The sequence below is a fragment of the Amblyraja radiata genome, unplaced genomic scaffold (genome assembly GCF_010909765.2).
Source record: "Amblyraja radiata isolate CabotCenter1 unplaced genomic scaffold, sAmbRad1.1.pri S152, whole genome shotgun sequence".
Classification (NCBI taxonomy): Eukaryota; Metazoa; Chordata; class Chondrichthyes; order Rajiformes; family Rajidae; genus Amblyraja; species Amblyraja radiata.
In genome coordinates this window covers 86,145-103,145 of record NW_022630138.1, presented here as the reverse complement: position 1 = coordinate 103,145, position 17,001 = coordinate 86,145, and positions in this window count along the sequence as shown.

Genomic DNA, 17,001 nt, shown 5'->3' with positions numbered 1-17,001 from the left:
GGGATGAATGTGCATGGGGAAGGTGCAGTGGGAATTTTTGAGAGGAGGGTGTGCAGCGGAGGGACAGACAGACGTCAGGATATATATCAGTGGGGGTGAGCAACTTCGGGTGGCTTATCGTGCGGATTTTCATTGTAATGTTTTATGTCATGCTGATCAGGATATTGGCGGGGGCGGGGGCGGGGGGAGGGGGGGGGGCGGGGTGACTCTCCGAGTGCGACAGCGGAAGGTCAGACGGGCAGTTGAGCTGCGGTTTTGTTTGGTGATCTGACCTGGAAGCATGTGCTGCAGTCAGAAGTGTTCCGTCAAAATGCAGCAGCTGTCCCGAAATCTCAATCACTTTGACTGCACCATGTACAACGTATTAAGTGTATGTCCACGACGCTGGCCACACCCTGACCCACGGTCTCCACTCTGCCTCCACCGTTATCACACACTGCATCTCTCTATCCCCACTTTCCGTCAATATACTTTGTAGCGCTTCCATCCGCAACATTCTGCAGTTCGTTCTCCATAAGCAGAGCTTCCCAAAGCTCGGAAGCAAGCCATTTGACCTACCATAGCCAAAGCGACATGGATGTATCCACATAACCCATAGCCTCCATGCCTTGCAGTGCTAAGTGTTCCTCTTGATGTATTTAGTATCCCTGCCTCCGTCAAACTCTAGCAGCCCGTCCAAGATTCCGAGTCTGATTGAGAAAATACCTCTTCAAATTCGTCCAAATATTTTATCTAAACAATTGCCCTCTGGATTTAGCCCCCTCTTTTATGCGGCATGTTTTATAGCATGTATCCTGTCTATGCCCCTTAATATGTCCAAATGTTAGATCTTCACTGCGTAATTTTCGTGAAAGGAAAAAAAACTCAGTCTATCGACTCTCCCGTCACAACCAAACGTTGCTATCACAGAAAACATGTTTATAAATCTCCTCCCCACCTTCTACATAGCAATTAAATTCTTCCCACAGTGTGGCGACCATAGGTGCCCACAGAAGCGCAGATGTGAGCTAGGGAAGATTGTATAAAGCTGTACCCCAACCACTCTGCTCCTGGTTGATTTGTGCGGCCGGTAAAATCAGGAAGTTGATGGTAGTGGGGAAGGGAATGTTGATGATGATATGTACCAAGTGCAGAAAGTTAAGAAATCTTCTTGGAGACGGCCATGGTACCATATGCATATTTGTAGCGGGACTTCTCCGATCAACCAGCTGCAAGTACAGTAATCGTGTATTCGTAGAAAACGTTTCACATGTATGTGGACAATTTGGCTCATTGTGTCTGTGCCGAGCAATCGGCATGTTACAAGTCACAGTGAAGATACAACATTTGGACAAAATAAGGGGCAAAGACAGGATATATGCTGTGAAGAAATAATCTTCTAGATCAGCGCTTACAATTACACATCCGAGGGTTTCCATCTGAGTTCAGTCAAATCTTTCCTCTTCCAGACTTGCATGCAGAAATTTCTGAACCGTTCGCGACGTCTTAATAAATTTATCATCAACATTAGGACGACAGATGGCGCAATCGGCTAAGTGTTCGGCTGGCAACCTGACCGTGGCCGGTTCGATTCCTGCTTGGAGTGTGTGCTGTCGTTGTGTCCTTGGGCAAGACACTTCACCTACCTTTTCCTGGGACTAGAGACGGAAATTAGCTACTGATTGGCTACAATCTCGCATATTTACATATTGCATGTTGTTGCTGCGTATAACAACATGCAACATTGTAACAACTTGTAACAACATTAATTATAATTAATATGCACTGTCCCTATGAACAAAACATTATTATTATCCATCTCCTCGCATCTTAATGGAAATGCCTGCTCTCTGGCAAATAAACGGTTTCACAATCATGTTGTTCCGCCCCACCCAACCATTCCTAATCGCCACAACTCCTCTCAACCGTGCAAAGCACCAGAGGTGCAGTGTGCTGACAGAACCTACATACAATTCGCAAACTGCAACCTGACTGGCGATTGACGTGGAATCGTCAAACAGAATATCGCAGCTCTGGGAAAAGCTGCAAAAATGTACTATTTTAATACCTGATTGTCCTGCCTTGTTAACCCCGGTTTCATTTGGACACACAAGCTGGTTGACAGAATCATTTATCAGGATACGGCATGGAGCTGGAAACGTATAAAATACATGTCCTTCAGCTCACAGAGACAGGTGTCAAACGTCAAGCCAACATGTCCACGGATCATGCAGTATTAATTCAGCGACATTAACACCAATTCACCTCAGATACTATTAGTCATCCGCCGGAATACGGGTAACTTACAGCAGCGAATTACCGACCAAACTGCACATGTTGGGCCGGGGAATGATACCGAAGCAAATTGAGGAAACAGATGCGTTCACGAACAGATGCGCAGAAATCATAAAAAGAAGTGCAAGATCGAAGCTCGTTGTTGAGCTGTGAGACCACATAGCTACCAGCTACATTACTGTTGCGACTATGGAAACATAGCATTCAGAACCAGACACTAAAGAGAGGCATGACTTGTAGAATACAAGTCGGGATTGCACACGCATGTACAAGATCCAAAATCAACAAATATGAGACAACGCACAATCTCAGTTAACGAAGGTTAAATGACGAAATTGTAACATGCCAGTATCGGGAAATCTGAGACGTGCAGAATAATCAGCTACACTCAGCTAACAATGAGTGACCGCGGGGACCTGAACTCCGAACCCAGATTCCTGCTGTGACAAATATGTTACCACGCAACATCCCATCCAATTGCATTTCCTTCAGCTCACTGCAGTGGTCAACCCCAGCCCCAGTGTCCTGCAGCTCACAAACTATTCCCAAAATGGACCACATGCTGCCTTGTGTCACAGAGAACGGTCACAGAGTCGGACATCCTCACCACATACCACGTTAGCAGCACCGTCACTACTCGGAGCGGCAACGGTTCAACAACCTCTCTGCAGTCAGTAGGTGCGAGGGATCTGGACCGGCGCGGTTCCTCTCACAGAGCAACGTGACCGGGAACAGAAACAGACCCGCGTTGGGCCGTCACCCGTGCCCCGTCGTGATATACAGATCTGATCTCATGTTGGGACAAAACATAGATAACATACTTGCCAACTAGTCCAATTTTACTTCGGAGTCACGTGAGTGACTACGTGAAGAACCCGCTCAGTGCGCAGGCGCGGCATTACGCCAGCAGTGCAACAACGGCCGCAACGGGAGTTAGGCTCTCCCGTTACAGAATGAACCGGACCGTCAGGTGAGTACCCTGAGGTCGGGGTTTCTTTTACAGGTGAACCTTTTTTCTGCTTGTGTTTTTTACAGGCAGAGAAAAAGGCTCTGGAACAAAACTGTCCCCCGTTCAAGGAGGAACGGTTTCCCGTTGGGGAGGGGGGCAGCAACAGGCGGAAGGAGCGTTACCCGGTGTTCCTCTATTCCCCGACACCGTGCCGAGGCCAGCCCGCTAGTACCTGAGCAGCGGGCTTGATGCATAGCCACTCGAGAGGCATCCGGCAGGTGTTCCCGATTGGGACGGGACGTCTCTCCACCCGCACGGGGGGAGAGAGAGCCGCCTTAGCCGTTGGAGCGGCTCACGGAGCAGGTGCCCACTGAAGCAATATCAGAGCTACAGTGGTGGGCAGAAAACGTTTGACATAGTTTCAGCCCTATCTTTATCACTAACCCTATTTTAGTTACTAAAACAGATGCCAGTGCTCAAGGCTGGGGAGCGACTAACTCCATATCCAGCACAGGTGGTAGATGGACTAACCTAGAGTCATCATTACTACTTACACTGGGCATTAACTATCTAGAGATGTTGGGCGCCTTTTATGGTTTAAAAGCATATGTATCTAATATACAGCACTTGCATGTTCGGTTACAAATTGATAAATACTACGGTGATGGCTTATATTAACCATATGGGTGGCATAAAATCATTGTCATGCGACAAATTGGTCAACATGATTTGGCAATGGGGTGTCGAAAGACATATTTGGCTATCAGCTACTTACCTACCAGGTAAGCTAAACACCCATGCCATGAGAAAATTAAACGCCTGGGTTGCAAGTTTGAACAGACCTTACCTGGAACTGGGATTGTCCAAACAAACCATCACCATGTCGGCATCCCTTCGAACATCCACCAGAGGCAGTACTTAATCTGCATCAAAAAAGGGAGAAGTACTGCCAGGAAACAGGGACGACATACGCAACAGCTACAGCCACCAACATACTGGAGTTCCTGGCCTATCTACACCACGATGTAGGGATCAGCTACAGTGCCATCAACAACCAGCGCCAGGACAACAGGCGATGGGATCCCATCCACTGGTGGTAAAACTGATGAAGGGAATTTACAATATCAAGCCCTAAGCCCAGGTATACCCATATTTGGGATATCAGTGTGGTCCTGACATATCTCAGGAAATGGCCACCAGCCAGATCCCCCGGCCTCGAGCAAGCTACACTAAAGACGCTCATGTTGATGGCACTTGTATCCGCTCAGAGGGTCCAGTCACTACACCTATTGCGACTGGACAACATGATCACAGCTCCAGACCAGATCTGTCGTTATCCAGCGACTGATCAAACAGAGCAGACCAGGAACACCTAATCCAGTCGTGGCTTACCCACCAGAACCACGGTTATGTGCCATGACTCACCTACTATCCTACATAGACACAACCAAAATATACGAGTGAGATGAAAAGCCTTGGTCAGTCACAAAAACCTTATGGTCGAGTGACGAGCCAAACCATTGCGAGATGGCTCAAGCAGGTGCTAGAAACTGCTGGGATAAACACTAACATGTACAAATTTGATTCCACCAGGACAGCATCCATGTCGACGGCTAAAGAATGGACATGCCTATACACCACATCCTGGCTACAGCAGGATGGTGGGGGGGAAAGACCGTTCAGAAATTTTATAATAAGCCGTTGGCAAAACCTGGTTTATTTGCAGTAAAGATTTACGAACTGCAAATATTTAATTTAAGCCCAGGGGAGCAACTTAATTCTTTGTTGTTATTGTTTAAAAAATACCATTGTGTTTTTCTACAAATAGACTCATTGGTTGATTACGATAACACTTCCTCCCTCAAGAACTTCGGCAGTGAGTGAAATGAAACTGTTACACGGATTGAAATCACAGAGCTTTGAAATCTTCACGTAGTCACTCACGTGACTCCGAAGTAAAATAGTAAGATTAAACGAGAACTTACCAGTTTGAAGTTTGATCTGTATTTTATGAGGAGTTACGATGAGGGATTACGTGCCCTCCGTTCCCACCCTCATTATATGGATCAAACTAATAAATTGATGTCTCCTTATCTTTACTATGTTTACTTCAATAACTGTGTCTATCTGTGATTCCACACCGCTGCTTGGAAGTATGCCGCGCCTGCGCACTGAGCGGGTTCTTCACGTAATCCCTCATCGTAACTCCTCATAAAATACAGATCAAACTTCAAACTGGTAAGTTCTCGTTTAATCTTACTATTTTATCGCATTTGTTCAGATTTTTCTGTTAAAAAGTGTGAAAAATCGGAACAGTACGATGTTGAAATGAGGGGAAAAAACGGCCAATCAACCGCTGTCTCCAAGGGGATTGCGTCCAATCACCAACCAACATCCCTTAAAATTCCCATCCAATCAGCCGCTGTCTCCAAGGTCATTGTGTCCAATCACATAATGCTCTGTTCATTCGGCGGCCAATCAGACACTGTTCCGAGAGGCGTTGTGGCCAATCACCGGCCAGCTTCACAGAGGGAGAGAGGGGGAGAGGGAGAGGGGGAGAGAGGGAGAGAGGGAGAGAGGGAGAGAGGGAGAGAGGGAGAGAGAGGGAGAGGGAGAGAGGGAGAGAGGGAGAGAGGGGGAGGAGGGAGAAAGGGAAAATGGGAAAGAGGGAAAGAGAGGGAGAGAGAGGGAGAGAGAGGAAGAGAGACGGAGAGAGAGGGAGAGAGACGAAGAGAGAACGAGATATGGAGAGATTACAGCCCCCTAATGTTTCCCCAGGCCATGGGGAAACGTTGCTACCAAATGAATTTCAATGATAAACTTCTGGACAAATGCATCAAAGCAACTATGACATATAATACACAACAAACTTTATTACAAATACAAATACAAAATAAACAAGTTATGCATTTTTCTGCTCTTACGCGGCAATGACCTGCGGCGCTGCGCACTCAGAGTAATATTTTTCATTTTCAAATGTTGGCAGGCATAAGCTAAGAATTACAATCGACTCAGTCCACCCAATAATACGGCACCATCTCTCGGCCCCTGACTGAACTGTCATTAACCCAGAAACGGCCGAATTTAAGCAACGTCGCCAGGTACAAAGGGAAAAGCTAAAGCGGTCCCATTCCTGAAAGCGCAGCATCACAACCGCACGCCAACGGGAAAGTCAAGAATAAATAGTGGATGTTGGAAATCAGAAAATATTGCCAACAACTGGAAACGTTGGAATATCTTGGGCAGTTTCACTCAGTGCTGAAACTACCGGAAACTCCTGGATTATCTGAACACGTATCCTGAACACTTACACTGGATTATTTCAAGATGCATTTCACAAAGCGTGGGATCAACAGTCCAATTAGTCCACACACCAGAAGGTACTGTGCATTCACAACGATAATGTGACATGAAACTGGCGGCAGCTTCACAGACCCACGGAAGACGTTTATAAAGTCAACATCTTGCCTGAGACTACAGTTTGAATGAAGATACGTGGTTATTTTAACATCAACCCCACAGTTCGGCAAATAACATGCCATACCTAATGTCATACCCAGAATCATACAATAGCGAGACAAGCGGTCAATTCGTCACCACGTCAGATATAACAGTGATGAACACTGTGAAAACCTGTGTGTAAACACTTACGGGGAACGCCAACAGCAGCAAGTGTCGGATAGTAAATCCTCGTTATTCGAGTAAGTAGCGAGCCTCCCATGTACTCGGTGAAGTGATTTATCCTCTGTCCATGCAGCACACAATGACTGCTTTTGAAACAGGATGACAAGTTCACGACACCCCTTGTTATACCAGAGAGAAAGTTCCAGCGGTTCCAGTTTCCAGACCAACGACGTTAGTTACACTCACTGAACAAACAGTCACGTCAACTGCTCCCAGTTTAGCGCTCCTGTGGGAATTACATACTTAAAGTGTCACAACCATCAGAAAGCAGCTGTGGATAACATGGTAGTGAACACAGGGTAAAGGGTACACAGTCTATGCCAAAATCGGGCAGGACTCACTGGCCAACCCGTTGCATCACCTTTAGGAACAGATACGTTTCTGTCTTTGTCCTAGTCCTGCCACACCAGGAGTTGTGGCTTATAATGACTGACACTGAATGGACTCATTCTGGTGCAGCAACTGTGAACATGTGATTATGAGAGGATAGAGTTGCAACAGTACATGTGGTCGAACTATGATGTGTGTTTTTAAATGCCACATCACATATTCTAATAGCTTCTGATTGTGTGAGAGGGACAGCTGCCATCCATACTGGGCCTGGCTCATATTTAACTGATTAAAATATATTTTATTGTCACATGTACCGAGGTACAGTGAACTGATTTGTTTGCATAAAACCTAGGCAGCACACGTGTCGCCACGTGTTGGCGCACCAAGTCCCACCAAGGTGATTGTCCCTGCAGTGTCCTTATAAAACTGGCGAGGAACGGACATAAACTCAGAGACCAGAACAGCTCCACACGGCGACACACATAGTCATGTTACACTGTGATCCTTCCATAATCCCGCGGCTCAGTGCAACAGGACAAACATCTGTCACGCTGATATGACCAGGGGCTGCTACACACGCGGCCTTGTAGATTCCTACATGCCACCCAGTCTCCAAGGCCACCTTATGTGCGGCTTTTCCCACTACATGAAACGTCAATCAACCTAGCGACGAATTACGAGCAACATTGCTGGAAGTACTCAGTCCTAAATCATGTTCCCAGGAGCTATCACTGATTCCCGAGCATATTGGCCTTATAGCCGCCAGAGCAACGAAAAGAAGGCGGATGAAACGAAGGACCGGGCGCTGTAAGGACACGGGATGCTCTGTCTCCCACCACAGTGTCCCCCAGTCCCACCAGTCACCGAGCGGCTCCAGCTCTAAAGGGCGGAACTGCGAGTCCGGGAGACTGATATAGCGGCAACACGAGGGGATCACTGACATAACCAGGCTGTTCCCTGACCAATGCACCGGTCACAGCTGGAAGTGTCATTAGCGACGATGGCGGGGTGTCAACAGCTCAGGCCTCGATACCAATCAGCACTGAGAACATGGTCCATCCTGTCACTGAGTACCAGACACATCAGATCGATTAATGACGGGTCAACAGGTCGGAATTGGGCCTCCTTGACGCTCCCTGTATGAAATCCGCAGTATCTGACATAGTGAACTGCTTCGGATTTATTACAAGGAGCGTCATGTAGGCCCAGTTCCGAGCCTCGATATAGGGTGCAAGTTGGCGTATCGTAAAGGTAATGCTGCGGTTGTAATAAGATTTCAACATGCAGGTAGACTGGGAACATCAGGTTGGCACTGGACCCCACGAAAGGGAGTTTGTGGTGTGCCTCCATGATGGATTCTTAGAGCAGCTTGTACTGACGCTGACCAAGGTAATCATTTCAAAACATCTCAGCGGTGCATGTGACGGAGACGATCTTTTCTCCACCGTCCTTATACAAAAAGAGAGATGTATAGGAATCAGCCCTTTATCTTGTATTTCATACCTTTATTACCATAAGACAGCGAGAGACCGGCACTGTGTCTCATTGCAGTGGGCAGCCGTTTAGAGAAACAGAAGTATAAAGTGAATTGTGTAATGACGATGCATACAACAACATTTCGGCCTGGGCTATGGAGAGATGGACCTTCTGAAAACCGCAGCAGAGTACCGGAGTACGGAAATGCAGGGAACGTCAACACGACCAAACCACACTGGAAAGCCATAGACCGTTTGCACTACAAAGATTGGCTCGGATCAAAGACAAACTAACGCAACTACTCCGTGTAAGTCCACTGCAATGGACAACAGCACGACACTTCAAGGAAAGGGCATACAGAGTAGACGTCTTGCCATTGCAATGTCAGAACACACACTGTGCAAAGTCACCTAGCACAGTAAGCACCCTGGTCTTTGAATCAAGTGGCCTGTCATATATACTAAAACACTCTGAACACTAATGAGGTTATTGACACTATTCTTGGAAAACCGTGCAGACAATCTCAGGTCAGGTGCAGCCTCAGATCAGTCATAAGCGATAGGAGTAGAATGAAGCAATTCGGCCCATCAAGTCTACTCCACCATTCACTCATTGCTGATCAATCTCTCCCTCCTAACCCCATTCTCCTGCATTTTCCCCATCACATCTGACACCTGTACTATTCAGGAATCTAATCATAACCATAATCATACTTTATTAGCCAAGTATGTTTTGCAACATACGATAAATTTGCCATACAGTCAAACCATTAAATAGCAACAAAACACACAAAAAACATTTTAACATAAACATCCACCGCAGTGACTCCTCCATATTCCTCATTGTGATGGAAGGCGAAAAAAAAGTTAAATATCTTCCCTTCATTGTTTTCCCGCGGTCGGGGGCCTGCCACGAGCCTTCCGTTGAAGGATGATCATGGCTTCTGTAGCGGGCGGTCCCCCCCCCCCCCCCCCCCCCCCCCTCCGCGTCGGGAAGATCAAGCTCCTACATGGGGAAGATGTCAACTCCCTGCGCCGGGTGCTCGATCCCGGGTCGGGCCTGGTCGAACCATCTGCGTCGTTTGCAGCTTTCCGACATCGGTCTCGACCCGAGACTGCGAACTCCTCGATGGTGAAATCCGCAGGCCACGGATAATAATAATAATAATAATAAATTTTATTTAATGGGCGCCTTTCATACATCTCAAGGACGGATGGAGCGTCGATCCCGATGGTAAGTCCAATTCCCCGCGGTGGGGCCCAAAGTCAGTCCAGAGCAAGGTCCCCAGCTCCATGATACGATCCGGAATACAATCGCTTCTCCGGCAAGGTAAGGGATTGAAAACAAATGTTTCTCCCGACCCCCACCCCAAAAGCCATATAAAACAAACCAGAGACCATTAACACAAACCTTTAAAACACACTAAAAATAACAACAATAAAAGACGAAACGAAACACAGAATGTTGGCAAGTCTGCCAACGTGCGGCGCCCCCTGGTCTCTTGGATCTATCGATACCTGCCTTAAGGATATCCACTGCCTCCTCAATTTACTGTGGCGAATAATTCTACAGATTCACCTCTTTCTGAACTAATACATTTATCTTCATGTCCTTTAATTCTTTTAATTCTGAGGCTGTGAACTCTACTCCTAGACTCTCGCACTAGTGGAAAGATTTTTTCCACATCCACTCTATCCAAGCCTTTCATTATTTTGTATGTTTCAATGAGGTCCTCCGTTATTCTTCTAAACTCCAGCGAGTACATGCCCAGTGCCGACAAACGCTCATCATTGGTTAACCTATTTCATACAGGGACCACCTTGTAAACCACATCTGGACCCTCTCCAGAGCCAGAACATCCAGATATGGTGCCCAAAATTGCTCACAATATTCCAAAGGCCTTACCAGCGCATTATGGAGCCTAAACATTACATCACTGTTTTTGAATGCAAGCCCTCTTGAAATCAATGCTAGCATTGAGTTTGCTTTCATTACTACTGATTCGCCTTGCAGATTAACATTTTGGGAATCTGGCACTAGCACTCCAAAGTCCCTTTTCTGGATTTCTGGATTAGTTACCCATTTAGAAAATATTCCCTCTGTCTTGATTCCTGCCACCAAAATGCATGACTCCACACTTTGCTACGCTATATACCATCTTCCACTTTACTGCGCAATCTCCCAACCTGCCTAAGTCTTTCTGCTGAATCCCTGCTTTCTCTACACTACCTGCCCCTCCACCTATTTTCGTATTATCTGCAAACCTGCCGACAAAGCCTTTAACCCCCTCGTTCAAACCATTAATATAATACACGAAGAGCAGCGGCCCCAACACCGACCCCTGCGGGACACCGCTAGTCACTGGCAAACAACCAGAAAGAGCCCCCTTTATTGACATACTTTGTCTTCTGCCATTCAGCCAACCTGCTATACATACTTGTATCTGGCCTTTGATACCATCGGCTCCCATCTTGCTTAGCAGCCTCACGTGTGGCACCTTATCAAAGGCTTTCCTAAAATCTAAGGAAGCAACATCTATTGACTCTCCTTTGTCTGTCTTGCTATTTACTTCTTCAAATAATTCCAGTAAATGTTTCAAGCAAGACCTCCCCTTCATAAAACCATGCTGCCTTTCGCCTATTTTCTCGTGAACTTCTCAGTACTCCGTAACCTCATTGTTTCTAATGGACTCTAAAATCTTACCAACGACCTTAGTCATACTAACCAGCCAACAGTTCCCATTATTCTGCTTTGCTCCCTTCTTGTGCAGGGGGTAATGTTGGCTCTTTTCCAATCGCCCGGGACGACTCCTGCCTCTAGTGATTCTTGAAATATCACTATCAACGCCTCCCCAATCTCTAAAGCCACCTATTTCAGAACCCGAGAGTGCATTCCATCCAGTCCAAGTGAATGATCAACTCATTCAGTATCCCAAGCACGTACTCCATTGTAATAGCCATCCATTAACATCTACTCCCTGACTCTCTTGAATTTCAGGCACAATGCTGGTGTCTTCCACTGTGAAGACTGTAGCAAAAAAGTTATTAAACTCCTCTGCCATTACTTTATTCCCCATTATCACTTGTCCTGCATTATTCTCCAGCTGTCCAACGTCCACTCTTGCCTCTTTCTTACTCTTTATATAAGTGAAGAAACTCTTGCAATGCGCTTATATATTATTGGCTAGCTTCCTTTCGTAATTCAATATTTCTCCCCGTATTGCCTTTTTAGTTACCTTCTGTACTTCTTTAAAAGATCTGGCTTCGCACGAATCTTTGCAATGTTATTCGGCTTATCTTTTAGTTTTATACTGTCTTTGACTTCAATTGACAGCTACGGTTGCCTCTTTCTCCCCCTAGAATCTTTCTACCCGTTTGGAATGAAAAGATTCTGCATCTTCCCGATTATTCACAGCAATTCCTTCCATTACTGATCCACTGTCATCCCTGCTGGGTGCCCTTCCCAGTAAACTTGTTCAGCTTCTCCCTCGTGCCTTTGTAGTCTGCAATACCAGCACATCCCATTTCACCTTCTCCCGCTCAAATTGCAGATTAAAACTTATCATGTTGTGGTCGCCAACTATTCATGGTTCGTATACATTCAGTTCCTTTATCAAACCCTGTTCAATGCATAACACTAAATCCAGAATTCACTCTTCCCTGGTAGGCTCCAGAACAAGCTGTTCTAAGAATCCATCTCGGAGATACTCTACAAATTCCCTTTCTTAGGATCCAATACCAACCTGATTGTCCCATTCAATGTGATCAATACCGCGTTCCTGCCATCTCCCAATACCACTTGATTCCGCTAGCCCTCAGAGCGCTATCTACTCCTGCTCTTATTCCCGCTTGGATGCCCCCCTGTACCATTGTGCCCTGGGCAGGTTGCCTATCCTTCATACAATCCTCCATTCAGTCCTCACTTCTGTTCCCCTGCCTGCCTCACTAGCAGTCACACCCTCAACGTCACCATGGACTACGTTGGAAGCATTTACTCTGGCAGGTGTAACTACCTCCATTAACACAACGTCCAGGTAATTCTCCCCATCCTTGATGTGCCTCAGCGTTTGCAGCTCAGACTCCAGGTCGTCCACCTTCTGTATTAGTTCTCAACTCAACCAGCATTTGCTGCAGATGTGGTCACCTGCACTGACCAAGGGGTCCACCAGCTCCCACATAATGCAGCTGCAGCACATCGCGTGATCCTGCATGTCTCCTTTACGTAATTCACAATCCTTCGCGAAGCTTCCCACTTGCTGTTGCTCTGGGTCTTGCAGGTCTGCTCCTCTCTCCTCATTCCTTCTCAGCGAAGGCTCTTGAGTCAAAGCCTCAAGACGCACTTTTCGTCCACAGGACACTTCCTTGAACACGGCCGCTCACAACAGGCCGCTCCGCTATTCTGTCTTCCCTTTGATTTGATTCAAACAATCTCCAGCCAAGGCTGTCGGACGTTTGTTTCACTCAAATGTCCTGCCCCCACAATAAGCACGCTGAAACTTCTTATTATCGACTCCATGCACACGATTAGAAGTAGTTCAGCCAGAGCTGAACACACTTCTTGCCATCTGTATACAATGGTGTCTGTCTTGTGCTTCTCGTGCGTGGTGGTGGAAAGATTGGTGAAAACAGGGCGGCGACGTGAACGCACTTTCCTTGACCCTACTCTGAAACGGCAACTCTAACTTCTTCCTGCAGATTTTGTAAATCCTTTAGCTTTTATCAGACAGATTCATATTTACAGCAAGATGCCTCTTCTCATTCTGCCTCTAGTTTTTGCAGCAGAAAAAACTCTAGCGGTAATGTCATGGGGAACAGTGCAAGGACGGAGATAACGATCATGTCCAGATGACAAATAACATTATGGAATGGGCTAGAATGGAATATGTGTTGTCACGTGTAACAAAGCACAGTGAAACTCTTTGCTTGCATACACAAAGTATGCAAATAGCGGACACCTACGGCGCTGACAAAGTTACAAATTAAACTGGCTCCTCCTTTGTTCTCCCCTCTCCCCCACAACGGTTCGCCCACGACGGGTCCCCAATGTCCATTGTTCTCCCCCTCCCTCACGGTGGCCCCCTACGCAAGCTTTTCAAAACAAAAATAATAAGAATGAACAAAGACAATTAGAAGAACAAATCAGACAACTAGATATAGATAATGCTAAACATCCAACTATGGATAAACATAATAAATATTTAACACTGAAATTTAAGCTAAATAAATTATTGTCAGAGCATGTTATAAGACTATTAGAATGTTAAGATACAAACTTAAAGCACACGGCATTGGGGGTCCAGTATTGATGTGGATAGAGAACTGACTGGCAAACAGGAAGCAAAGAGTAGGAGTAAACGGGTCCTTTTCACAATGGCAGGCAGTGACTAGTGGGGCAAGGCAAGGCTCAGTGCCTTGACCCCAGCTATTTACAATATATATTAATGATCTGGATGAGGAAATTGAAGGCAATATCTCCAAGTTTGCGGATGACACTAAGCTGGGGGGGCAGTGTTAGCTGTGAGGAGGATGCTAGGAGATGCAAGGTGACTTGGATAGGCTGGGTGAGTGGGCAAATGTTTGGCAGATGCAGTATAATGTGGATAAATGTGAGGTTATACATATTGGTGGCAAAAACAGGAAAGCATTTATTATCTAAATGGCGGCCGACTAGGAAAAGGGGAGATGCAGCGAGACCTGGGTGTCATGGTACACCAGTCATTGAAAGTAGGCATGCAGGTGCAGCAGGCAGTGAAGAAAGCGAATGGTATGTTAGCTTTCATAGCAAAACGATTTGAGTATAGGAGCAGGGAGGTTCTATTGCAGTTGTACAGTATCTTGGTGAGACCACACCTGGAGTATTGCGTACAGTTTTAGTCTCCACATCTGAGGAAGTACATTATTGCCATAGAGAGAGTGCAGAGAAGGTTCACCAGACTGATTCATGGGATGTCAGGACTGTCTTATGAAGAAAGACTGGATAGACTTGGTTTATACTCCCTAGAATTTAGGAGATTGAGAGGGGATCTTATAGAAACTTATAAAATTCTTAAGGGGTTGGACAGTCTAGATGCAGGAAGATTGCTCCCGATGTTGGGGAAGTCCAGGACAAGGGGTCACAGCTTAAGGATAAGGGGGAAATCCTTTGAAACCGAGATGAGAAGAACATTTTTCACACAGAGAGTGGTGAATCTCTGGAACTCTCTGCCACAGAGGGTAGTCGAGGGTAGTTCATTGGCTATATTTAAGAGGGAGTTAGATGTGGCCCTTGTGGCTAAGGGGATCAGAGGGTATGGAGAGAAGGCAGGTACGGGATACTGAGTTGGATGATCAGCCATGATCATATTGAATGACGGTGCAGGCTCGAAGGGCCGAATGGCCTACTCCTGCACCTAATTTCTATGTTTCTATGTTCTATGTTTCTATTCCAAATTACAAAACAAAAACATTTAGAATTTGTGGATAAACCCCATAAAATTTTAGCACGCCAACTGAAAAACCGGGTAAAAGATCATGGAATATTAAAGATTAAAGCAGATAGAGGGGAATTATTAACACTACCTAGTGATATCAATAAAAGATTTGCTCAATTTTACAAGAATTTATACACATCGAAAACGCTAATAGACAATAATAAAGTTTCAAAATTTCTGGACAATTGTAACCTTCCAAAACTAGAACTGAAGGAACAAGAGGAACTGGGAGCACAAATTACATCTAAGGAAATAGAAGACACAATGAACACACTTAAGAATGGAAAAAACACCAGGACCAGACGGATTCAGTAATGAAATTTATAAATGTTTTTACGACATAGTTACACCACGTATACAGAAAATGTATGCATACGCTTTTAAAGAACAAATCTTACCTGAAATACTAGCAGAATCAACGATCACATTAATACTTAAAAAAGATAAAGATATAGAAGAACCAGGCTCATTTAGAGCTATTGCCTTGTTAAATACGGATCAAAAATATTAGCGAAAACACTAGCTAGAAGACTAAGTAAATATGTTAGTAAATTAATAAATGAGGATCAAACGGGATTTATACCTAAGAGACATTCATTTAATAACCTGAGACGTCTGTTTAACATAATGCACTCTCACAAACCTCAAGAACAAGAGTTATCTATCATTTCATTGGCCGCAGAAAAAGCGTTTGATCAAGTAGTATGGGATTATATGATTAAAGTATTGCAAACATTTCAAATGGGAGAGAACTTCATCGCATGCATAAAATTATTATATAACAAACCCACGGCTAGAATATTAACTAATAATATACTAACTACGAAATTCCAATTAACAAGGGGCAATAGACAAGGATGTTCATTATCACCGCTGTTATTTGCTCTGGTTATTGAATCTTTAGCTGAAAAAATCAGAACACACCCGGATATTTACGGTTATAATACAAAATATACAAATAACATAATATGTTTATATGCAGACGATGTATTACTGTATATCACAAAACCGCAAATCAGTATACCAAACATATTAAATCTAATTGAGGACTTTGGATCATTCTCAGGATACAGAATAAACTGGAACAAAAATGAAGTTATGTCGAAAGACTCAACACATCTCTTGAAATTCCCATTTAAAATAGCCACAGAAAATTTAAAAAAATAAGGAATTGAAATCACTAGAAACTATCACGCTATGTTTAATGCCAATTATAGCCCCGTACTTAAGAAACTAAATAATCTAATTACATTCTGGAAAAAGCTCCCGATGTCTTTAATAGGTCCAATAAATACTATAAAAATGATCTTTTTACCACAAATCCTATATTTATTTCAATCAATTCCAATATATCTTCCAAAAATGTTTTTCAAAAAACTAATCAAACATTACAAATTTTATATGGGATTATAAATCCCACAGAATACAAAGAGCACACCTTAGTAAACCAAAAGAGATGGGTGGTCTAGCGCTCCCTAACTTTATGTACTATAATTGGGCAGTAAATATTAAAAATATGATTCACCTGCTGGACAACTCTGCCCAGCAGGTGGACTGGATTGTAATGGAGAGAGAGGACTGCTCTCCGTGTAATACAGGAGCGACTCTCCTCTCACCAATGAATCTGAATAACAAAAATTATAATAAAAATCCAATGATGCATAGCACAATTAGAACTTGGAAACAAATAAAACAGAACCTATAATTAACAAATCTATTTCTTTTAATGCCAAAAGTCAATTATAGATAACTCATTTACACAATGGGAAAGAATGGGATTTAAAACGCTCGGAGACTTGTATGAATTAGGAAAATT